The following is a 26,310-nucleotide window of genomic DNA, read 5'->3' as shown; positions in this document are numbered from 1 at the left end:
GTCTAGGTTAATTTTTTTTTTTTAACGTAAAGTGAAACATTTTTGAACTGCCTCTGTAGATCTTCCAAATTTGTTTTATACATTTAACTAGCTGTTAAGCAGCTCACAGATGTAGGGACACAGCTGGGTAGCACTGTTGGTTTTATGTCTGAGGGAAGTCTGTCTTAGGACTGGTAAACTAATAAATACTTGAATGGATATTGAACATATTGAACTTCTAATGCCAAGCAAAGAAGTTTTTCAATTCAGCATGAACTATTAGCTTCTTCATTCATAGTTTTTTCTCTGGAATTTCATGTTTAATAAAAAAAAATTACAATGAAATGGATGTTATTTCTAAATTCTATCATGAACCCACATAAGAAGAACACCAGATAGCTGATGTAGGCATTTTCCTCATCCCTCATTGACTGTTTTTCAGCAGTTTCTTTTCCGATGAAAAACCAATCATCTGCCTATTAACTCTGATTCAGGGTCTTCCATATTTTTCCTACTCTATTGCAGGTCCAACCTAATGTATAGAGGTGTTGCTGCAGGTCAGTGGAAGTTGCAACAGAGTTAGTATTAAGAAATATGTAACTCTTCCTTTTAGAAGTGTACATCATGTGTTTTTAATTATTTTTGCAAGGACAGTAAAATACAGCTTATAAATCACTTGCTCAGCTCAAAGTCACTTCCCTATTGATTTGGTTACCTTCTGGCTGATTTTGCCATGCAGGCCAGCAAGCAGTTTTGTTTCTTTTTGTAAACTTTATTGATTAGGAGAGAGAGAACATGGAAGAAAATATGTTTGTTTATATCAAAACATTTGTCCATGTATTTCATCGATGTTCATTCCAAAGCAATTACTCTTGTGTTTCATGAATATTCCTGTAAGATAAAGCAGTTTTCAACTAAGCATGGTTATTCATTTTTCCCCAGGAGAGCATGGAATACATTAATTAAAAATACACAGACATGTATATGATACTGTTGTGTAACACTGGGAAGCCTTTGGTGATTGGTTCCCGAGACATTCTTTTCTCTATGTGCTATGAATTGGCGTGTGTGAGAATAATTATTAATTTCAGTACAATCTGTACCAGTGCCTTTTTTAACAGAAGGTTCAGGCTACAGTGCTGAATTGCCAGCTAGACGGAGTTATAGTGAGTTGTGCTCTACAGGGCATAACGTTTAGTGGATAGACCATGCCTGCTTCTACACAGTTGTGCAGCTGTGTGCTTTCAGCTGTATTTTTACAGATGATGGACGCTGTCATTTGTGGTGTCTCTGAATGAATCAATAAGAAAACAAAATCTTGCCATTAGTACCATCATTTGCTTATCGTTTCTGGTCCTTGTATTCAACTACACTGAAATATATTGAAGCATATTTTTTTGGAAATGCTTTTCTGCCCATATTCTGTTGGGTATCCCAGGAGACACACTGAATGCAGAAACTGTCAGTTGTAACCTACCTTCTTATATTAGTTATAATTAAGAGTTTTAATATGCCTATATTTATTAAACTTAGTGTATAATTTTGTTATCTCATCAACAGTATGTTATGGCATTTCATATGCCTGGTACTTTCTGAAAATGTGGAGATACATCTGAAGAACATTTTTAATTCCCATTTTGCACATAGGAAAGCTGAAGCATAAAAATGGAAAGGTTCACCGAGAGACCACATAAAGGCTGTTGTATGGGTAGACATAACCTGAAGTCTGGACTCTTATGCTCCTACTTTAGTATTCATAACTGATCCATATCATCTCCTGTTTGAAATATAAGGGAATCAAGATTTTATTTTCCACTACATCTGTTTAAATAGAAAATGTTCCTGCTAATAGAGGACCCTGTGCTAAGTAGAAATGAGTATAACTTACTGTATCCACAATATGAAGAATGAGTTCCTTCGTTATTTGAAATAAATAGCTCTTTTTTTTTGGTGCCATGATTTTACAATGAGAAAGATGTATTATTTTTACTCAGTCCTGATTTTTCTCTTGACATCATACAAAATCTCAAATTCCCATTCCCCTTCTGCTGACAAGCTTAATGCCCAGAGGAGAGAGAGATTTTAAGTAAGAAACTTCTTGATTGGATAGTGATTCATCATAGTATGACTACAAGTGTTTTTCTTGTTTCCTATGTATTATTAAATAGTAAATACAAATAATTGTCTTTTTTAATTGGATGGGATGTATTTTCCTGATACTCAGCAGTTGAAACTGTATCAATGAAACCAATTCAGCTACAGAAAACAATACCTGGATTCAGACAAAGAAATGCTCTTTTTTCATTTTGTTATGCCCCTGTTACTTTATTCTGAGTACTATTCAGAGTACTAGAAAGGATGAATAAAAATTTCTTTTTAGTGTGTTTAAGTGGTATATTTGGGGAAATGATCAAAAGAATGAAATTAATATGCTGTAAGAATCCATGATAATTGCATCAAAAGGCAGCCTCTTGGGAGCTGCTATCTGTTACTGAAGCACATTGTTTTTAAAGGAATATAAACTGCTTTACTCTACAAGGTATCTTAGCTCATTAACATTTATTTCTATGACTGCATCATGGCAATCATAAATCATTCTGTCAATATACCCCTTGCCTGGGTAATTGAGATTTGAGACATTTATCTCTAGGAGTCCAGTTGTATAAAGAAATACTGTCCATTTCCATTCAAGAAAGGATGCTGTCCAAAGTAAATGTGCATGCACACAGACTTGTCTGCCTTTCAGTGTTTGCTCTTTTCTCAAGGCAAATAGATGATCGGGGTTTGAATTCCACAGTTCTGATACTATTCAGCTCGTTGAATTAGTCCACTTGTGATATTCTCTGCTTTTGACTTTGTCTCTTCATACCATAAGTACAGGACCAAAAATGAATGTATATTATGCATAGAAAAATGTCACCAACATGTAGCATGTTAGATGAATCAATTTTAGTTTTAATAAATACACCCAATTGTTTTTAATATAAGCCAGTCCTTGATTTGATGCAAAGAAAGTATAAAATAAGAGGCAAGGAAAAATCCTTCAGTTGTGAAATTGGTACAGGACTAATGAGTATGTCTGGTAAATTATAGTTCTAGCATTTCAAAGGACTGGTGGCCCACAGGAATGTGTCGGTATTAAGATGTGTACCACAACATGAAACATTGCTGTGCAACGTGTGTTAAAAATATGCTTCAGAGAAAATCTTTGCAATTTGATTTAATTAAATTCATAATAGACATTCACACAGCTTCCTGATTATAACTAATTAACCAACACAGAGCCCAAGCACGTTCTTACTAAAATCAAGGACAGTGGTGCCATATATATGCACATGCATAGGAAATAATCTAATGCAACCATCTATACTCTGTGGTGCAAATGGCTTTGCTTCAGCTCAAAAATTGACCTTATCAACAAGGCTTTGCTTTTTAAAAAAAGAATATATTTCTATACACATGCATACACATAGATGGATATATACATATATATTCATAAAAATTAATTCTGCATAAAATAATTCTCGCTTGTATTTCACAATTAATGTGAAATGCTTGTGTTACTATTTAAACTTCCTCAAGTCTTTTTAGTGTACTTCCAAATTTTTATAATGTTCTCAATAAGGTTCTTGAGGGAACAGGAGTCTGTGTGTTAGATTTTGAATCTTCCATTTCTGAAAGCACTGTGAAGTCAGCTGCCAGTTTTTATTCATTGTTTCCATATACTCTTTCCTTAATATTTCAGTTTTTGCAACTTGTAGGTCAAACTTCTGAGAAAGGTTGGTTTGCAACTCCAGCGAGTTCTTCAACAGCTGCTGCTGGATAGTCAGCATTATAGATGGTTATCATTGTATAGTATGGCAGTAAAAATGCTGTACTGAATGATGTCATATATATTTAATAAACATAGAACTTTTGCAAGCAACATAAACCTTAAAATGCTTCCTAAAACAAAGAGCTTTCTGAATATATTTTTCATGTTACACCTACAAAAGATATACATAATATTTTCCTAGGCTTCTTGCAGAAATTTCCATAGTCAACAACCCTAACCATGTTTTCCAGTCCTGCTTTGCTGGGTATGGGAGCTGCTTTGCATTGAGGTGAGAATGCTTTCATTTGCAGCTTTTATCATGGGGAAGGATTTTATTTTATGAGAAGGTTATGTCTGTGGTGCTTTTGCAATGAGCTGTGAAAGTAACTCTAAAATTTCTCTAATAGAGCATTCCCCAACCTTAGGATCAGAGCTGACAACACCTTGGCCCTAGTCCTCAGCTGCACTGCAGGCTCTTTGCTCCATGCCAACAGTGCAAGGTGACTCTAAAGCCAGTTTAATTGGCCATGGAGGGATGTGCTCAACATAAGGATTCTCCCTGGAGGCTGTACAGTGTGTGGCTGGGCCTTCCTTATAGCACTGCCAAGCTGGCTAGTGCAGCAGCCTTTGGGAACATTGGCAGCCAGTGTAAATCCGATTAGACTTTGGACAGCTATGATTTATGTGAGAAGACTAGACCACTGCACGCGCAGCCAGCCCACTCCTCAGCCAGTATTTGTGGAGCAGTATTTACAGTGTACTCATGTGGTACACAGATTGGGTTGCATTTTTATTGTATATGCAACACTATGTTAAATGTATGATTGTTTCTGTTAAAATACTAGGAAAAATAATTTAATCAATATATTTCTGGTTTTTTCCTGCATAGTTATAATTGTGATAGAAATATCCCAGACTGAATTTAACTTCAAGACTATTCATGCCTAGGGTTATCCAGCCCAGTGTAGAGAGCTCCTCATTCCACTGGAAAGGGTTAATAGGAAATGAAGAACAAGGGATGTGCAGTTTAGATATTTGCATGAAATTGTTAGGGGAGTTGTGGGAAGCATTTTAATTTTATAATTTTTCATAAATTATTCATTTTAAAAATAACATCACAAATTTGAACACAGCTAAAAGGTACTAGGCTTTACAGTGTATCAGAGCTTTTGCGATCACAATGGAAAATGTGCCTTTTCAGAGTCTTATGTTTTCTTCAGCCATTTCTTCACTGAGAAAGAGAGTAAAAGGAAAAGATACTCAATCTTTTCTCTTTTCTTTCTCCTCCTCCTACCTAGAAAATTATGGCACTGAGTCAGCTGGGTAATTCAGAATAAAAAAGAATAGCTTTTGTTTACATTCTTGTATCTAGTTTTTGGAGCTCTTTTTATATTTCAAAATTATTTTCTCTGATAGTTCTGAGCGTATATTTTACAGACTGCTCACACTGCATTTATTGATGATTCAATACCATTTGTTCGTCTCTGAGAAGGTAGTAATGATTTTTTTTTCTATATTTCTTTCTTTGCTTCTTCTTTTCTTTTATTAAAGACTCAGATGCTGGCAATTACTGACCTGTTCCTCCACTAAATTTGGAAAATATTTATTAACATAATGGAACTATAGCTTAGAATCCTTTTGTGAGTCTTTGCATTAGAAGTGTACAAAACCAATAGGGCTACATACATGTGGAAAAGTCTTTGCACGTGTCCTAGAATTTGAATAGATGGAGTATCAGAACTGAATGCATTTTGAGTTTCCCCACTACTGTGTCAAAATGGTGACAGCGGAATTGAAGTGGCAATAGGATACAGAGCTTGCCACTATTTCAACTGCTTTTACTTTGGCCTGAGTTGGACTCTGGTTCACTGGAGTGTCACAAAATAACTGAGTTGATGGTATTGATCCACACTGTGGCAAACACATCAAATCCTTTGGATTACCAAACCCTTTTTAGAATAGGCAAATTATGTTTGTTTTATCAGAAGGAGCAAGGACTGAATAAGCACAGAGACAGAGTTACCCTAGGATATGTACCTCCAGACAGCAACTGAGGTGTAGTGGCAGGCCAGTGTTAAAGCCCCTATGGCTATTTTCTGAAGTTGGACGTGTCCTCTCAAACATAACTTTAAATTGCCATTGCTACCCAAAAAGTACTTCTACTAGCATTTAAATTATGTTCATATTCTTAAAAACATGTTGAAAAAAAAAGAATTGTTATATATTGCATATTTATAAAAATAAAGCAATAACCTATCTGGAATGCTTGCTAATCATCAGCATTTTACATTCCTTCTCAAATAACGTGTGAAATACTCTTCCAACAAGGGATGCAAAGGCAGACATGAGATGGAGATGCAGGTCATATTTAAATAAACAAGTTCATAGAGGGGACTGAAAATAGCCTATTTTATTTGCATAATATGATATCTAAAATTTCAGAGCAAAGTGGTATAGATTTTTGCTTTGTCTTTTTATGAAGTGCCCCATCAAAAACTTTGTTTCAGAACTGTCTTTCAACTGTGTGTTTATGACTATATTTTGAAATTTTCCATTTGAATGGCACAATATGAAAGATTATTTCTGTAATTGCATTCATGGCACTATACCCTTTGATATTTCTGCTGTTGCTGTAGCTTTTTAAAGCAGTCTTGTTCTGTATGTGTATGAAAACATAACATATTACTGGAAATATTGATAATATGTGTTAAACCACATTTTATTGATTTCTGTATATTGAATATATAGCACATTTTGCCATTTTATTTTGATTTTGACTTTACCTTAAACAGTTATGTGGAGGTTTCTATCATGTATTTACCATGCGCTTTCTTTGATAGACCAGTTCAGGAAAAACATTTATCTCCTGGACATAAAATAAATGATGGTAGCAATGGTGCTTAGCATTATGAGAGGATAAAAAACAGTCTCCAGTTAAAAGTGTACCATTCAAAAAGCTTGGCTAACATTTTTCCTCTAATCTCTAATCGTGACTTTAAATTGGAGCAAATAGTCTAGCGAAACAGTGTAACATCACCTGAAAAATATGCCCCTGCAACATTTCACAGTGGGGGATGCAGCTATGCATGGCATGTGAAATTAAAGGTATGTCACATACTGGCATATCAGCTGTGTCATTTCACCCACGCTGTAGCATTGCAGACTTTAGGTGACGTGCCACAGCTGAAAAGCCAGCATATGACAAGCTCTTCATTTAACTGAGTATGCCAGATGCTAGGAAATTCTGCAGTCTCCACTCATGTTTTGTATAATCAGTTTCCATGCCGTTGCGCTGTCTCAAATGTGGTGTTTTGAAACACCATTTAGGCAGAACAATGATTATGCTTTAGGTATGCATCTAGAATAAAAAATGAAAATAACCCCCTCCTCCACTATCCTACCCCTACATCTGTAAATCATTTAAATCTAGCCATTTATTTGGGGACCCTACACTTGCCAAGGAATATCAGAAATCTGCATGATGTCCCAAGTGCCAGATTTTGTATTTGGATCTCTGATTTAGATGAATAATGTGTAAAAGTTCATGAGGTGTGAAACTGCATATAGATAGCTCCTCACTGGTTTATGCACATGAGGACATTAAGGTTTCTTCCAAGGTCAGTTCAATTTATGCTCACCAAATACTATCAGAAATGTCACTTGCCTTCAGACATAGCAAATGACTAAGCATTTTGTTAATAATTTACTGTCCCACCATGCTCACTTTTGAAACCCTCATATTAAAACACAAAGGATGCGAAGACATACTTTCTTAAAAATGTCATGATATATTGTTACTGTAATTTGAAAATAAGGACTTCTAGCTACTGTGAGAGGCTTAATCTTCTATATGCTTAAGAGCTATGAACTAGATTGAATATTAAATTTCGTTCTAAGACTAGTTTAAAAAATAATCACAATGGCTGAAGACATGCATTTATTTACAGTTGTTTCAAATGTACTCATCCATTCTTTATTTGGACTCATCCATCCCATTACTGTAAATCACGTTTATGACAAAATGTATTTTATTTTCCTGTTCAAATCAAATAGTTGATCACATAAATTGACAAATGAAATTTTTCAGTAAAAAACTACCTTGCAATTAATAGCACTGTCAGTCTTTGTAACTGTGACTAGTTGGTATCTGCATTGTAGATGCTACAACAAAGAGATGTTTTTAAAGCATGCAGCTATATACTAAAGAACTTATAAAATAATTTTATTAAATTGGTTTGGATAAAAGATTTGGCTCACACAAAGTGAAAGTTGACCAAATGTTGCAAAGAAATTGAAGTGGTCATGAATAACACGAGATAAAGGACACTATTTGTTAGAGGAGTCTGAGGAGAAATCCTCATACCCTTTATTTAATTTTAATTTATTATTTATTATACTTAATTTTATAGTTCACTGGTTTAAATATATTCCAGAAACAGAACCTTATTGACATTTGCAAAATTTTGAGCTATTCAGTGCAAAATGATGCCTATGTTCATGTGCTTTGTGTCATAATAGCTTCCACATTTAAGTTTTAGATCCCTTGCTGGTGACTCATCAAAAAGTGTAAGTATTAGCATGAATAATAAAGATTTATGTCTACCTTCATCCAGGAATGTTCTTTTGTGGAAAAGGATAAGACATGTCACGTCTTTCTTTCCATAAAAACTTTGTAGGGAAGCTTTTCTCTGTAAAGGACCAGGTATGTGTGTCAGTGGATCTGAATACTACCAGAATTCTAAAATGATACTCTTAATCTTTAGTCAGCATTTTTCTTTAAGACTGCTAATAAGCTGCAAAAGTAAATGTTGGTCTTTGCTGGTTTTCCATTTTTTTTATAATCTTTGAGAAGCTGTTGATGAGAACAAATTGCTTTTGAAATTATATTTATGAATTTCTGACTAGATCATGTTTTAGAAAATAGAATTTGAGGATTAGATCAGTAGCTAGTATAACATAAGAAATGACCAAGTGCAGCATTCTTTGTCTCATGTTGTCTAGAAGATAAGCTGCTGTGTACTGTACTATTTCTGCACTGGAATTTCTACAAGCATTTACTTTCAAACCTACCCTAGAATGAGTAGCCATAGTTAGAGACAATTCTGCAGAATGTTTCAAGTCCAAACACTGTTCATGATGTGATACTGAGTAGTGTTGCAGTGTTTCAACTTTAGGGTAAGACAAAGAACAATAATCAGGGTGGGTAGAAAATATTCTTCATTTCTAGTGCTATTTGGATAGCTAGGGAATCCTTAATTGTGCAAGTTCCTGATAATCATAAGGCAAAGCTGATTTGAGAGAACTTTCCTCCAGGTCTGGTATTTTGGCCTTATATTAATTGTCGTAGCCCATCATTTACATGCAATAATTTTGAGTAAAATAAGTGTCAGGCACACTTAAAGAAAAGGAGGAAGTTCTTCACATATCGGTGATCCTTATTTTTCAGATTTACCTATATATTTGTATATATATATATATATAATACCTCCTTTCAATGCAGTTATTTGCTTTAGAACATTTGATCTTCAATCACTCTGTCTTCAGGTATGTTCCTACCCATGGGGATACCGATACTCAGCTTTCCTTAGGCACCATGAGACTAAATTTATAAATGCCTGGGGGTTCTGTTAAGCTTTTCATATTATAGATGATATATTACTGTGGTAGCTAAACCCAAGGAAACACAGAAGTAGTGAGGCACAGCAAAATAAATACAGGTTTGCAGAACTGTGGGCGGCAAGAGCAAAAAAACTCTAGATACGTAGAGTCTGAGCCAGATGATGATAGAAGATCAAGTCACTAAGATATATATTACATATTCTTAACAGAATTTTATAGTCAGGTGTTGATTCTACCTTATACTATTGGTGTTTTGTTTACTTACCTGTAAAAGATGTGTTATGAGAATTGCAAAATTTCTGAACCATTAGTGCTTGAAAATGTATGTAACATGTAAGAAAATTAGGGATAGTAACACGACTTGTTTATAACAGAAAGTTAGTCAGCTTTATGTTCACTTCAGTGCTTTCTACTCTTTCACGCTCGTTTGCTTTCTCCTTACTATCTACGTGTTTTGGATGGTTTATGTAGAAGTACTGAAGAACTTTTTCACTGGAACCACAGAAGGTCCAGCATTTTTGCCCAACAGCATTCTTTAGACTAGCCTAAGTAAAGGATCAGATCTTGAAAAATGCTTTACATACATAGTTACACTGCGGCTTCAGCACCTTCCCAGGGGAAGAGCCACCTTCACTACCTGCAGCCAGTGTTTGGCATCTTCTCCCAGCATCTTTAGAATAAGATCCTAAACTAGTGATGATGCTTGAGAAACTTACTTACGTCATTATCATGAAATGTAATTTTTATTGAATTTAAAGCCACAGCCTATTAAAAATTAGACCTAGATTATTTTGGTCATAAAGTTGTGATATATTTTTGCATAATTTTAATACCTAGACATCAGAACTCATCTCTATCACTTTATTTTATTAGTTATTCAATCCGATGTTAATGCCTTTTTTATAGATAATGGTGATGACATAATGCATATATACATATATTTCTCAATTTTTGAAAAAGTACTTGATTATAATTATACTGCCAAGACACTGACTAATTTAAAATAAATTATAATAAATACTTTGAAATGCTTTCATGCATGGAGAATTCCACAGAAATTTCAAATATCAAGCAATCAAGACAGTTAGTTCCTTCCATGTAAACATAGTAATTGGAAAACATTTGTAGTCTTGTAACTACTGAAGCATTTACAATTATTTTCATATAAACTACTGTAGTTGAATTAAAAATAGCGGGGGGGGGGGGGGGATCAGCATTGGTTTGCACACCATAACTATTTTTCTAACTGCTTTTTTCCTAAAAACTCTTTGCTATGATATTGATCAGAGGTCAGGTTAAAGTATGACCCATGTTCAGCTTTTGATGATGATTTTAGTGAGGGTGCCATACCACTGACATTGAGCAGAAGATGGATTCTTTCCTGGATTTTTTTTTTTCTCATCAAAGTGTGTTTCTATTTGCTATACTATATTTCTAGTCAGAATATTAACAATGTAAATATGTTGTTCCCTGAAATTTTCACATTCTTTTGTAGGTTTACTGGAGGGGAGTAAAGATGGCTAGAATTTCAAGAAATATTTATGTATGTAAGTTGGAATGTTGCTAACTGCACAAGGAAAGACTCTGCTTCCAGTTTACAAGAGGCATTTTTAATGCCAACATTAATTAAGCTTTGCAAATCATGCTGCAAGACTAAGGACCATGAGGTTCCAATAAGGAGGGAAATTTTTGTAATAATATAATTATTCTTTAAACTCTTTGTTCAGTATTCAAATAGGTACTAAAACATACGTTACAAAATAAGTATCAGTGTTGTCACTTTGAAATCACAAAAAGAAATACCTTCAAATTCCTTCACAAGTAAAACACATTTCTTTGGATGACAAAATACATACATGTTGACATTAAGAAATAATACCTGAAGTCATGTAATAAAGCTGCTGTTGCTGGTGGTTTAATCGTTATGTACTAACCACAGTGAGTGCGTTTAGGACTGTATCAGAATTTTTGAAAAAAAAAAGACCAAATGATTGCTTCACTTGCTTGGCCATCGGAATAGAATTTCAGTAACATATTTCCTGTTGTATAGGATATAATGTTTTTGTGTTTTTTAACCCAGTCAAATTATACAAGAGTGAGCTTTGCATGTCTAATGAAGAACAGCTCAAAAGATTAGGAACAAAGCATTTTTTATAGAACTAACATGCACTTCAGATATGCGAGTGCAGAAGCTGTTGCTTAGCCACAAATGGTTTCTGTCAGATTCAGCTTTTATCTTGGATGTTCCTGAAGGAATCTGGATTAACATAATGAGAATGTTCATGAACCATCTCATTATAATTTTAGAAATTTCAGTGCGGAATAATACACTAGGCTTTATTATCAAGCTTCATGACTGAGACACATATAGTATTATTTGCATTCACTTTCCTTTGTGTCAGCAATTTTTTTAGTCTAGAATTTGAAAAAAGGAGATAAAATATCAGTAAAATGCTGAGCATCATTATATCATCTAAACTATGAGACAATTACAGGTTACCTATATTTTACAGAGTACTGGACATGTCTAAGGGGATGTTCAATATATATTGCTGTGAATTCCAAGTAAGTACAATTAATTCCAAAATAACCCAGACTTGAAAAAATATATATAATCCTTCATCTGGATTTTATGGTAGGAAGAAGCATTGCATGTCATTTCTAAAACAAATTTGACATTCAAGAGAAATGAATCATAAAGCAGTAAGTATGTATAATATGGTTTCTATGCTGCATTAATCTTGGATGAAACTATCTGAATGGAAAATTTTTTTAAATATATTTGCAGTAATATCTAGGAATTTGCAAATGTTTTTCTTAAACAGGGTTTTCTTCTTTTCCACATCGCAAACATAGAGCAAATGTGATATGGTGGAAGAAGGGATGATGAAGGTGGTTTTCTGTTTCACTCAAGTTATTGACAGTTTTATTACAGCTTTATATCACTACATGAGTGTGTTGCCTTTTTTTTTTCTTTCTTCTTGCTCCTGTTCCAGCTTTTAAGCTATTTTCCTTCATGTAGTGTATGATTGCACTACTCTTCTATTAAAGATGGAGAGTTCTTTTCAAGGGAATCAGGGTTGCCATCAGAGATGACACCACAATTTTAAATGCTTCTGCCCATAATATAAAAAATATTTGGTATAAAAGAGTTTATTTTGGAGAAGAGCTTTCTTGGAAGTTCAGCTGCTCTCCAGTCCAAAATATATTCTTACATCCTTTTCTTTTTTATAGATGATGTATAACCAACCTTTTTCTAGACCTAACACGAGGTGGATAAAAGTAGCATTACATGTTGTTGTTGATGGTGTAGATTTTTAAAAAATTCTGCCTGAAATCTTTAAGAGTTTATAGAGCATGGGGAATTTTTAAATCCTACCTTGACTTGTGTATCTCAAACCCAATAATATATTTAATGAAGACTTGTACCTACTTTGCACAGATGGCTGTGAACTGAGATTTTTCCCACCGCGAAGCTGATAACAAATATGTCCTACTTGCTGCCCCATGCAGATTACTCCCTGTGCCTAAACCCTTGCTTCAAGAAATCCTCCCTGCTGTGAGAAATTTATCAGGCTAGTTTCCTAATACTTCTCATTTAGTGAAATGGATAAAAGCATGCATGAAAGTCAGGAGGATTTTGTAGGTTGAGTTCTGTCACAGACAGCAGGAAGAGACAGGAGCCTCTGAGAAAGTAGAGTATGCTGTAAGGCAAGTGTCTTTTGCTGTTCACTGCTTAGAAGCACCTCAGGACAATCCAGAGTGCTGTAAGCTTTTTTCTTGCCTTGTGCTCTCATCTGGGTTTGCCAAAGCTTTCTGACAGCAAAGAGCCATGACTAGATCTATGGGAAGTTAATTTTGGGCCACTCTCAGAATTGTACGTTCAATGATCTCAGTCTCTGCCGGGGAGTTATGACTACCTTCTCTGCAAATATTCATAGACTGCGGTACTTTAGTTTTGGAGAACTGGTTACTACATAGAATGATAGTTGTATTAACTCCTCATATAGAGTTTTTGCATGATGACAGCAATATGCCTTATATACATTGCCAGACACGTAGCATTACTAGCACAGCAGGATTAGCTTTTAAATTGATTGGTCCTAACTGTCGTAAAATCAGATATTTAAACATACTAATATATAAGCATATAGTCCATCTTACACTAAACCTACTGTGTTCATAATCGTGTACTTGTGGAAAACAGAATTATTTGCTTTCTATGCAATTTCATTTTTTGGATTTATTAGGTTAATAGCATCTGCTGAGGAAGTTGTGCCATGTTAATATTCTTATCATCTGGTATTCTCAGAGTCTTGTATTTGAGCTACAGTGACAAGAACATGATTTGATGCTTGTTTCTGTGAAGACAGAACATGTTCTTTATTGCTTGGTTTTCTTTTCCTTTTGTTGTACACATGTTTTATCTTTTACCATACTCTTTGCTTTCAAAAGTATTAAACCTATATATTTCAAAGCATATGGAAAAATAAATAAAATATCCATACGGTCAGTGCTAGAAGAGAAACCAAAGTCCTATTATCTGTATTATGTGTTTGTTATACCTTTGCTTGAAAATATGTCCTTAGGACATTGAAAGTATATATATACTAAAATTTCAAATTTCTCTAGTAATTTTTTTAGTTGACAAGAATATTGAGTGGATTTTTGTGAATATTGAGGTAAACTTTCAATGTGGAAGTCTAAAATCAGATTCCAAGTCCATAGATTGTTGCCTAAATATAACTGGCCTGATTTTCAGAAGGTTGAATATCAGTCAGTCATACTGAAGCAATGGAAACTGTTCTCATGGTACAGACACCGGGGACTGGTTTTAGGTGTCAGAGTTTGGAAAACTTGCACTTTTGTCTTTAAAATTCTATCATATATACAGTAACTTATTTTGGTTTTAACTTTTGTCACATCTACATTTTTCTGTTGAGCTTTTTTAAATGTTGTGAATGAAAAGTTGTTAATGAACTTATGCAGTTTTGAATTTTGTAACTGAAATTCATGTACTCAGGTGATCAGGTGTTTAAATCCAGATATTCTGTAAGTGCCCCTTTACTGAATATTTATGAACTTCTCAGATGTTAATTGAGCTAAATGGAATAAATGTCAATTTGAGTTAACACAGAAGTAGACCTGGACAGGAATTATGTTATAAAACACTGTTCTGTGGGAAAATGCTACATTGTTAAGTCTGAATGCTTAATGAAAACTTTTGCTGTAGTCAGTCTTCCTCTGATCAGTCAGATTTGTCACAGAGGTGCAGACAGAGCAGGTCCAAGACTTGTCCTCATCTGTATGTTCCCGCTGTCTCCCTTGTATCAGCACTGATGACCATGTGGCCAAAGGGGTAGCACCTGTGAAAATGGCAAGTTCATTTGACATGTCACAGGGTCAATACAATATCTAATGTCTGCACCAGGTAAGGAGATGGAATTGTGTGGTGGTGAGTAGTAGCAAGGACTGGACTTGCCCCTTTGACTGTAATGTGCTTAATCTAATAGGGAAATTATAGTTTAGATTTCATAATTTACTGCTTTAATATTATTAGTTATTATGCAAACAGTTAAAATGTTAATCATTGTTGTAGTTCCATATTTTAGTAACAGAACATTAAACACAGTAATGCTACACTAGTTTATATCCATCTATTTCCATCTAGACTATTTTCTATTTTTTTTACCAAATATTTTGAATCAAAGAAAAGACGATACACAGAAAATCCTTTCTGAATTTTAAGTTAGTTTAATGGCTCTTCAGAAAAAAATTGAGAGGTTACTGGGGTTTTGAGAGTATTCACAGAATGATGGCCATTAAAAAGATGACAACTGATGTGGTAACTGTATCTTTTTATGGAAAAATTCTCTCTTATATCTGATCATTACAGAATTCATAGTGAGTTTCTGAGCTACAACTCAAGGAGGTTTTAGAAACTGAGGACCTGTTACTAAGAACCAGATTGTGAAGGCCTTACTCCTATTGTTGACTGTTTAGTTCTACTGTCAAAAAATACTTAACATTTTTCAATGAGTAACTGCACAGCAATGGAAAAATATGTTATTGTTTTAGTTTTTAGTAGTTGTTTCTTCAGCAATTTGTGTGAGCTGGGAGGATGGTAATTTGATGTATCTTTTGGGCATATGCAGGCAGCTCTGTGTAAGTTTGGGGGCTATGGGAAAACAGAAATAATGAAAAAAAGAGATGTAAAAATATTGTGAGCACAACACATGGAGATTCCCCCCCGCTCCCTTTTTTTTCCCCCCAAATATGTGTTTCTGTACAAGTTTTGAAATACTTGAATGTATATTCTGTTAATCATCTCTTCAGTATCTGGCTGCATTTTTCTCCTTGCAGTTGTGAAACAGCCACATATACCAAAACCTTGCCAAACAGCATAGGGAAATTGTTAGAAAATGGAGGTTCTTTACATAAGTAACATATGTAGATGAATATATAATTAATTATAATTGTATGAGAGGCAATTTCCTTTTGTTGGGTACATCCTCTGTAAACCTACAATCCATTATTCATGTTTCTTTGCCTTTTCAGTAGTTAACCTACTATTGTAATTGTCACTCATCTTTTGTGGCAAGCAAGAAATAATTGTTCTTAAAATAATGCACTACCCTAGAATATTCAGATCATCTAAGATGAATTTTTTTGCGGTGATGCAACCTGATATACCTTGGTGAAAATTTGTAGATGTGGCATTTTATACATTAGGGAAAAACAGGCTGACTGCATGAGAAAAGGAGTGGTGAGTCAGGAGAGGGAGAGATGAGTGACCTTTTCCTGTTTTGTTCTTTATGTTCATCTTATACTCGTGATACATAGTCATCATTTTCAGAGCAGATACAATCCTCAACTAATTAATTCAGTATAATGTATAAATGATTTCTGAAGTGAATAAACAGATAATTTTAAAAATTATTGGGATGAAAGAACTCTAATGATAACTATATGCACATTATCAACAAATAATATTTATAAATCACATAAACATTACTCTTAGGGTTTGTCAATCAGTCACCCAGAGTTTTCAGCCAAAAAGCTGTCAGATGTTCTTCAACATGAGAGTTTATGTGCTATCCAAATGTTAAGAACAAAACCCAAGTGAATGCAAAGTGTGCTCTGCATTGTCTCAAATTTTTTGTAATGGTATAATTTTATGCCCTCAACCACAAGTTAGAGTAATTATGACATCCCAGAATGGGTCTACAGGTGTAATAGCAAATCCTGTCAAACTAATTGTAACAAGGGACTAAAGACTGTTTATCACTTTGTGTGGCTCCAGAAACTGATATGTGTAAAACTGAGCCCTAGTCTGAGAGGTCAATTTCACAATATTCCCACACTATTTTCAAACAGTATATTCCCACATTATTTTCAAACATCTGGAATACTTCTGACAACAGAAATAGTTTACACGGAAAAATATTAGAAGGAAGTTATTTTGAACCATACACAGTGATATCTTTATGCATGATAAATAATCCCGATGAGGAGGGTGTCACCCAAGTATCCTTTTCCATAGCTTAAGCATCAGACAAAGGGAAGACTGTGGCAGGATTTGCATTAGGTGTAGCCTCCTCATTAAGTCTGGTCTTTCAACTGTTAGCCTTGTGGGGAAGGGATGTTATCCAAGTCCCTCATTTACTAATGAAATGTTATGTGAGACTGTGTCAAAATCTTAGATAAATGAAGATCTATCGCAGTTACAACTCTCTCTTATCCAGCAGGTCACAGTTTCCTTACAGAAGAAGCAGCATGGCCAGCCTCTAGTCTTTTTGTATCAAAGTTGTCATCAACAAGCTAACTACCTCATTCTGAGATTAACACTTTCATCATGTTTGTTTGTGCTAGCTTTTATGCTCAGCCAAAAAACCACTTTTCCTTTTTCAAGTTTCTCTGAAAAGATCAGCAGATAACAAGTTCTGATTGCAGCTCCTGTTGTATCTAGTCTTATTTTTAAGAATAGAGCAGGACACTTACCATCTGTCTTGCCACAGTAGCTCCCAGTCTGTTGGTCTGCAGACACAAACACTATATAGAAGTGTAAATAATGAATGTAAATACTGAAAATGCCTCTGATTTGCCTTTATGTCAATCCTTCAAAGATCAGGGATCTCAGTGAAAACTGCAAAGTTACAGATTTTTTAAATTCTTCTGTGTGATGACTAAAATGATAGAACAATTTATTTAGTTTCATAGATGGAATTCTCTGTTAATTTTAGTAAATCTTTCATATTCAACATTAGGAATAGCTTAGAGAAGGTATTTGTTAGGAGCAAGTCAACCTGTAGAAAAAAATGCAAGACATTTGAGATACTAAACAGCTCAAGGTAAATTCATGAAGCTTTTCATCTGTCTGTGTTACAGCAGGAACCCAGAGTGGTAGATTTTCAGTAGCAGCATTAAATGAATTTTTGGCCTTAGTGCAATTCAGGATTGTTATTCAAATCAATGTTTATAAAATGTCTGTCCCTGTGTAACTGTAAATATTTTTGTCATGGAATCTTTTGTAGTATCATCTGCTACTTGCAGTATCATCTTGCCGCATTGTTTGATGATCAGGATGGAACTCCTACCTTCACTCATGCTTCTGGCCTCTGTGTCACTGGTTTGTATCAAAATTCATCGTCGAATTAGATCTGTCCTATGTCCCTCATTGACATAATCAATCTGACTGATTTTGACCACGGAAGGCAGGTTATTTCCTCCTAATATCTGTGAACATCCTTTTTTGCTAGAAAAGAAAAGTAGCTACTCAATACTAGTTTTGCTTTAAATGGATATATGAGGAGTATAGTTCAGACATAGGGCCCCTGGATGTTTTGACTTTTTTTAAAATCAGATGGACTTCCAAAATTTAGACATGTCTTCCAGTATAAGAGATGAAATATAAAACAAGGTGAGAAAGAGCAAACATTGATAAGGGATTTGATGTACCCTGTCCCTTGCTTAGGGACAAAAAGTAAAAGGAAGGAAATAAAAGTTATCATTTATGATGGCTCTGGAAATGGAAGCATTTCATATTAACCCATTCCCACACTCATCTACAATACTGTTTCTCAGTGTGTGAAAGGTGCTTGAAGGCCTTTTCCTATGAAGTGCACTTTTACTACATGCTAGTGAAGAGGCAGGTAATGAGAAGACAAGAAAGTTTTGAACAATTAAATGAACTGCGGCCCCTTGTTCCCTTATCCATTAAGGAAAGAGCATTACAGGAAGCAGCTATGGTGAATAATAACTCTGGAAAACTAAAGAGAGCTGACATTAGTGCTAATGCACTTTCTGCCTCTGGAAGGTGGTATGTCTGCAAGGCAAACAATTGGAAATACACTCAGAAGCAGAGAATAAATACTGAGAGTGAAAATGTTGGATAGCAGACAGAAGCAAAATACAAGTTTGAAATGCAGTGATTGGCAGTAGGGAAAGATATTAACTGGTATATTAGTGCTACTGGGATTTACATGTAACATTAAAAAGTTTGGGAAAAGCAAATTGACACAGCACATATGTCAAAATCATTGGAAACAATTTACATAGTTCTTGATTCCCCAAAATGCTTCATAAAAGTTGTGAGTACTGGAAATTGAATTGGAACATGTGATTATGTACACTGGATTTTGGCTTGCATTCAGTTACTTGGGGTTTATGGTCACTCCTAAGATTGCATATAGGTTAGGTTAAATCTTGCTATAGTTCTGACATCTGCTTATGTAAAATTAGAGTTATAAGTGAAGAATGACAGAATGGCTGCATGCAAATGACCAAAATGTCATACTTGAATGGTGTACTGAAGAAAAGAAGATTCTGCTGAATATATTCATGTTCTGGTCATGAAGATTAGATGATTTTTCCCTTTAACTATTTTTTTATCTTTAGGGATGTGGATTTTTTGATTTTATAGTGATTTAATAAACCAGAAATACAAAGATGACTAAAACAAACCTTAGTAAATAAAGCTTAGATACTTCAAAGAAGTATTTTTGCTTAATAATTGTATCCTCTAATTAATTTTAAATCTAGCTTAAAAACAATTCACATTGATACTCTCTGCATGGTAATTTATTCATATTGATTTCACAGTTTTTCAAAAGACTTCAAATGGAGAAAGGGAATTGCTATCACTACGTTGTCTATATTCTGTTAATTTTATTTCTCAAGCTACCATTAGACTATATTGTTTAAATAACTCATGCTGAATACCAGATTCCTGGAGATTCAGTTGATATATGTAAGCGTGTGTGCATTTCTGTACCCCTGTGCACCTGCACACAGTACACACTGCGACATCTGAAATATGTTGGAATAAGTTATTAGATCTTTCAAACAGTATAGCTACTTTATTCTGACTAGGTTGAATGTTTGATTTAGAAACAACTGGTGAATTTGGCATATTGATAAAGGCATTTTTCTTTTAAGTGGTTGTTTTGTATCCAGAGGGAAATACATGAAGTTGCCAGGGTAACCATGAATTTTCCTGAAGGCCTAGAATGATTAAATACCTACAGTTCATAGATATATGGCTCTGTATGGGGTGACAAGGATTCTATCTATGGCTGTTTTGAGAAAGCCCGGGATAAATCGCATCCAGTATCCCATGGAAGCCTGTAACTAGCTATAGACTGGCTAGCTTGTAGGACCTCTTGTCAGACATGTGAAGGTGTTACTGGGAAAGTGCTTTAACATAGTCATTTGATGGAGTCTGCCTGGGTTTGCTTTCCCTCAACTAATCTAATTTGCTCCTACTTCATTCTAATGCAGCCTGGACAAACGTGGTCATCTCTGAAAGGCAGAACAGCCCCAAGAACTGCTGTGGTGCTTTGCAAGGGTGCAGACTTGCTGTGATGAATACCTTGTGATTGCTTTCGCAAGCTTGTATTACATAGATTGTAGTATTCTATTGCTTCTAGGCATAAAGACAACACTAAAGGTGTTGAAGATTGAAAGGCAGAAATTGTGAACCTTAGATGTGTCTTTTCATGAGAGTAGTAAGTCAGTCTCACAGCTCCCCTTGGCTGGGAGTTAATGGGAAAGCTGTTGCTATGCAAACGTGTTGTGAGTTCAGGGACTAGCTGTTACCAATAAATATAAGCTCAGCTGCTGCAGCAGATCTTGCTTAGATACTTAATTCCACAGAGATGGTGAGACTTTCTAGATTTCAAAATATTTTGTTTCCCGAAGTCATATAGTCTTGCGACATTTACATATGGACATAGGAAGCACAACAGTGGGCATAATTGCATTCACACTTTCACTCTAAAAAACATAGACTAGCAAATTTAAAGTTAAATGTTATGAAATATCATCACAAGAAATGTTCCATAGTAGTGCAAATTCCTATTAAGTAATATTTAATATATTATAAACATTTGCCTTTTTTTTTTTTTTTTCTGTGGTTTTAACACAAAATATTGTTGCAGGGCCATTGCCTAAATATACATCGCATAGCTTTATACTAATGAGAGTACATATGCATGAGTCTGTGTTCTCATTGCCTTTAGCTTTCATGCAATAATATGGCGAGTTGAAGTCATAGACCCAAGTTCACTTTTTTAATAGTAATATCAGTTACTTAATAAAATGTGATTAGACTTGAGTAAGATGGGATTCAAGGATCTAGTCAAAGTTAAAGACTGTCTATTTTAGTGAAAATTCTAGAAGGCTCTCTTGAGCTGAAATTAATTTTCTGTTTAAGGTGGCAGAGACTTTTTTCTAATTCTCTTCAAATAACTTAGTTCTCCATAGGTTAGAAATTAATTTACTGTTTTGTTCAAACCTTAAACTGCAATGGAGCTGTTTCCTATGCTCTTTTCCTTGCTGTTGTTCTCTCGCTTTTCTTCTGAGGGATGGAAAACTTTTTGGACGCTGCTAAATAATGAATGACACTGATAAAACTTGGCTATTTTCAGTGAAATAGAACAAGGTCAGTTTGAATAAGGAATATTTTTCTTATGCTAGTCAAAATGCTCAGGGACAGAGGAGAAGAAAGGGAAAGGAGAGAGAAACAGTGTTGGAAGGACTTCAGATAGTTTGTTTTCAGGGGAAGTTCGATAGCTCCAAGTTTAAATTTAGAAATGTGTGCTATATTGAGAAATTAGCAGTAAGGAAGGTGGGCAATCTTTCTGAGACATCTAACAAAACTATAATAAAATGGTTTGCCAAGGTCAAATGCCTCAATTTAATGATACTTGAAATATCTCTAAAATACTTTAGTGAAGCTGTGTGCAAATCTGAAATCATTTCAGTCCTATAGTGAAGGTATTACAGTGAAATAGAAGATAAATCAGTAGAAGAGAGCACATCACAAAGAATATCTATAGATCCTGGTAATGGCTTTCTAAGGCTGGAACATCTAGTAAGTACTAGAAGGACTTGATAAAAAGGAACTATGTCAATAAATATTCTCAGTTTCCAAGCTGGTTTTGCATGATTAGATCCAATGGCTATTACTTTCAAATTATTTCAAGTGTTTTGGATTGAACCTGAAATACAGTGATGCAGCACTTAACTGAACTCTGTCACAGGTGCTCATGCATTTAAATGCAGACTTTTACCAAATAGCTTTCACCTGTATTCACTCCTGGGTCAGACATTCTCTTGCTCTCTTTGTGCTTGTACGAAAACCTAATGCTGTTTATTGCGTGTGTGTTTTACTGTGATATAAACATGAAATAGTACATAATTTGCATTGTCATAGGATCTTGCTTCCAAGAAACTTCATAATAATGTATTAATAGAAGCATAAATAGATACAATACACTCAGAAGTGGAGTACAATGCAGGGAACACCAAACAGGCTGATAACTCTTCACAGAGCAGGACAAAGTCAAGGTTTAGCTTCCATTAATAAGGTAATAATCTGAACTCTTTATCAAGACCAGTTAACTTGTAGTTGACTGTGCTGCTTGAAAGACCTAGGAGAGAAGATCTTAGATGGTACTTTTGACTGTGAGTTGTTTCTCTGCCTGTCTGGCACTGCAGATCAGTCCCATAGGCTTTGAGTATGCTTTGGATATGTGTGTCTGTCTTGAACAGTCCAGTGATTTAAGCACAGTTGTGATGTGAGTAACTAGATATAAATCCCTATTTTGCCTAATTTGATGACAGGATGTTGAAATGAGGTCTTGACACCACACTGCAGAAATGGTAGACTGCAGTGTATGCATTTTCCTCCAGGATTTTTTTGCAAACAGGTAAGCCATGAAAGAGAGGTTTTGGGGTTTTGTATCCTAGGTAGAGAAAGGTGTTTGTCTTTGGATACCTCAGTGCATAAACCTCATGTGGTTAGTTTAGGGAGCTCACAACAATGATGCTTGTGGTCATCAGGGACCAAGGGAAATTTCTCTGCCTTTTGCTCCTGGCCAGAGAGATGCTAATTTGCTCACAGGGCAAGAAACTTCCTCAAGCTGGCACCATTAACTAACACCATGTTTGCAAACCAGCTGAAGATGGCTGTGCTAAACCCATCCTAGTCTCCAGGTCCTTCAAGACTGTCTAAGCGATTTTCTTTTGATTCATTACTTCAGTGAAGACAATGCCCTATAACTTTGCTAATGTAATCTTAGTTTGCAACAGCATGGGAGATTAGTAGTAAAACATACCAATGTCCATTTAGCTTTGCTTTGGTACAGGGTTTTAGTTAAAAGTGTAAAGAAAAGTGAGTACAAAATATACTTCGATTATATATTTAACAAACATTACCAGTTGTTCTGTGCCATGCATCTGGAATACCTTTGGCATATTTTAGTTTTAAAGTCTAGAGTTTGTAGAAATTATGAAATGAAAGCTGAAATGACTCAAGATGGTTGACTCCATTCCTATTTGTTGTTATTTATTCCTCAGGTAGTTGGGTTTTGGATACAAAAGCAAATGCCCTTGCTGCTATGCCTGGCCAGGTGCAGAAGGCGAACTAGAATTAAAACTCATTAAAAAGAAAAGGATTTCCAGGGTCTTCAAAAAAAAAAATAGATTTACTGGAGAGAAGGAGGAGAAGAAACATAAGATGTTTACTTCTTCATTAACTTCTGTATCTGCCTTCTCTCCTATGACATTTGGTAGGTGTAGGCTTCTAACACTACAGTCTGTGTTATCTCCTGAGAACCCAAACACGGCATAACATTGTGTAAGAAACTGAGAGCAACCTACCTAGCGTAGCATGTGTATCCCTTTCATCTGTCTCAGATTAATCCCTCACTCATCTCAAAGTGGTGCTTATCTCTGCCTTGGTCAAATCTTGTATCAGTGTTTATATCAAAGTACCTGAATATCATCATCTTTTTACAAATATTTTCCAAGGATAGGTTTAAATTACAACCGCTGATATTATAGGTCTCTTGTGTTTCATGAAGTGCGTGAGACTAACTCTGATTTAATCAGATTTTTCTTTCCTAATGCATCAGTTTGTACAGAGATAGTTCCCATCTGTGCATCTTTTCTTTTTGCCTTAAGGAATTTAGCAGGAAATCTGTACACATTCAAACAGTACTAGAGCTGAATAGTTTAGTGATTTCTATTCTGGTCACGTCATAAATAATCCTCTGAATGCTTGTTCCAATATATAGTAAAGGCGTTTGGGAAAAAATACACACAACTGTGGTGAGTGGAGTTGATTTGGGATCACTAAAGTACTATTAAACCAGCATGTTTGTAGTTCCTTCTTATTCTTAAAATGTTGCCATCAGCTATAACCATGTGGGAGAGGGAGATTTCTAAAACTATCTGGTGTATAATAATGAACACTAGTACTTCTTTACATTGAATAGTCATTTCCTTTTCTGGATCTTATAGATGTAAATTAATTTTATTTCTTACCTCTGTGCCTTGCAAGCACATACAGAAGCCATAAACTGAAACACCAAAGCAGAATTTAATGCTTGAACATTTAGAAAAGGCAAACACCTTGTTCGTAAAGAGAGCCAGAACCAAAGAGCAGAACAATGAAAGTCTGAAGCACCTTTGAAAGGCGAGGATATCAACAATGAATTTAAAATATGTTTTCAGTGGATTTATTTATAGGTATTATTGGTTTTATGTCAAACACATTAGCAGTTGTTCCATGAGCTGGGCAAAGAGGAAGGTAAGTCAAAGGTGGTAAAGTTTATAGCAAAGATTGCTTACGCTATCATGGACCCAGCCAGCTAAACTACTGGTGTCCATATCTGAATTCCTTGAGAAACATGAAAGCTCCTGTAACCTCAGATTCCTTTGTGCCTTTCACATACTGCTCCAGATGCAAACCTCATTCCTGTATTTCCAATACTATGTAGTTTTTACCAGTACAATGTAGCATTCAATCTACTCACTTGTACTGGACACTGCTTTTTTTTTTTTTTTTTTTTTTTTTTTTCTGTCTTGGTTAATGAGGAATTTGAAAGGGTATGAATTCCCTGAAATGCCACAGGCACTTTTCAGTTGCTGAAGGCTGATTAGGCATTGAGAATGTAACTTTAATTACATTTTAAAAAGATAGAATAATGTCCATATATGTTACAATTATTTGTGTCATATATGGTAAGTGTTTTAGTGCTTAATAAAGAACAGAAGATGTAAGTTAATGTGTGAAGACTGGATAGCATTGGGCTGACAGCAAGGCAGCTGCTAGAACAATTAGTTATGAGTTCAAATAGAGACATTCAAATGGATTGAACCTCCTCATTGTATAGACAAAACTAATTTTTGAGTCAGAACCTTACAAAAATTCTCATCTATAGATCTGTTCAATAAATGAACAGCAGTTTTGTATAGTCATTTTTAGTATTTACACTGTATTGGAAGTATTTCAGTGCAGATTTAGGTCTATTGTAAAGTCCATGGCAAAATTGTTGAAAAAAACCCCAAAGAATCTTTATAACAAATATACATTGTTCTAAAATCAGACATCCAGAGATATGTCCCATTTCTGGTAAACTGACTTTTCATTAATTAAAGTTCCTCTAGCCTCTTCTACTGCTTTCAAGATATGTTTAATTATTTGTTTGCAGAAATATTTCATTTCTTATTTGTGCTACTTTAGCTTTGGTGAAAAGTTCTGAACTGACTATTACCTATGGATTCAGAAGTCCCTTTATTTATCCTTCCAGCAGATAATGCACAACCAGTACTCATGTAAGTTTCTTATAAATTATGCTTTGAAATGTCTCAGCCTGGAGAAACACTGAGTTGGTATTAGAGTTTAGATTAGACTTCTACTGAGAATGTAAAGATAGGTATAGTGATCTTGATATGAAAACCTATCCTACAGGACGGATTGGGATAAACAGTCTCATTACATAGATCAATGAACAACAGCCAGGGGTAACAACTGCATTGAGTCTCTGCTTGCTTAGCTCCATTTGAACTGCAAATGCCAGCTTTTTTTCCCCAAGCAGCTCCATAGCTTCAATTAAAGCTTTTCTGGATTGAATTGTTTGCTTATGTGGAGCAGACTCCAAGGATGAGGTTTCAGACTACATATCCATGTAACCTCACTAACCCAACTTATCTGCTCAGTTTGTCCCATAGAATTATTTCTCTGGGCATATTTTAAGTGATATGAAATTCAAAAATTACCAAAGAGCTCTTTGTTCTGGCAGTATATTGATTATACACATGATTTCTTTTTCCTCTGGGTCTTACCAAGGACTGATCTGTAAACAATGACACATACTCATTTTAAGATGGCCATTACTCCTATGAAAGTTGACATAATTTTGAATTTTATTTGTTTGTTTTGGGGGATGAAAGGAGAACAAGGAAGAAGCAGCAAAGAATCTCAGGCTTGAATAACTTCAAATACCTCTTGGGGATGCCAGCTGAAATATTTAAGTATATAATAGAATCATAGAATGGTTTGAGTTGGAAGGGACCTTTAAAGATCATCTAGTCCAACAACCCTGCCATGG

The sequence above is a fragment of the Athene noctua genome, chromosome 10 (assembly GCF_965140245.1).
Source record: "Athene noctua chromosome 10, bAthNoc1.hap1.1, whole genome shotgun sequence".
Taxonomy (NCBI): Eukaryota; Metazoa; Chordata; class Aves; order Strigiformes; family Strigidae; genus Athene; species Athene noctua.
The sequence above is the reverse complement of the archived record's forward strand: the minus strand, read 5'-3'. Positions refer to the sequence as shown.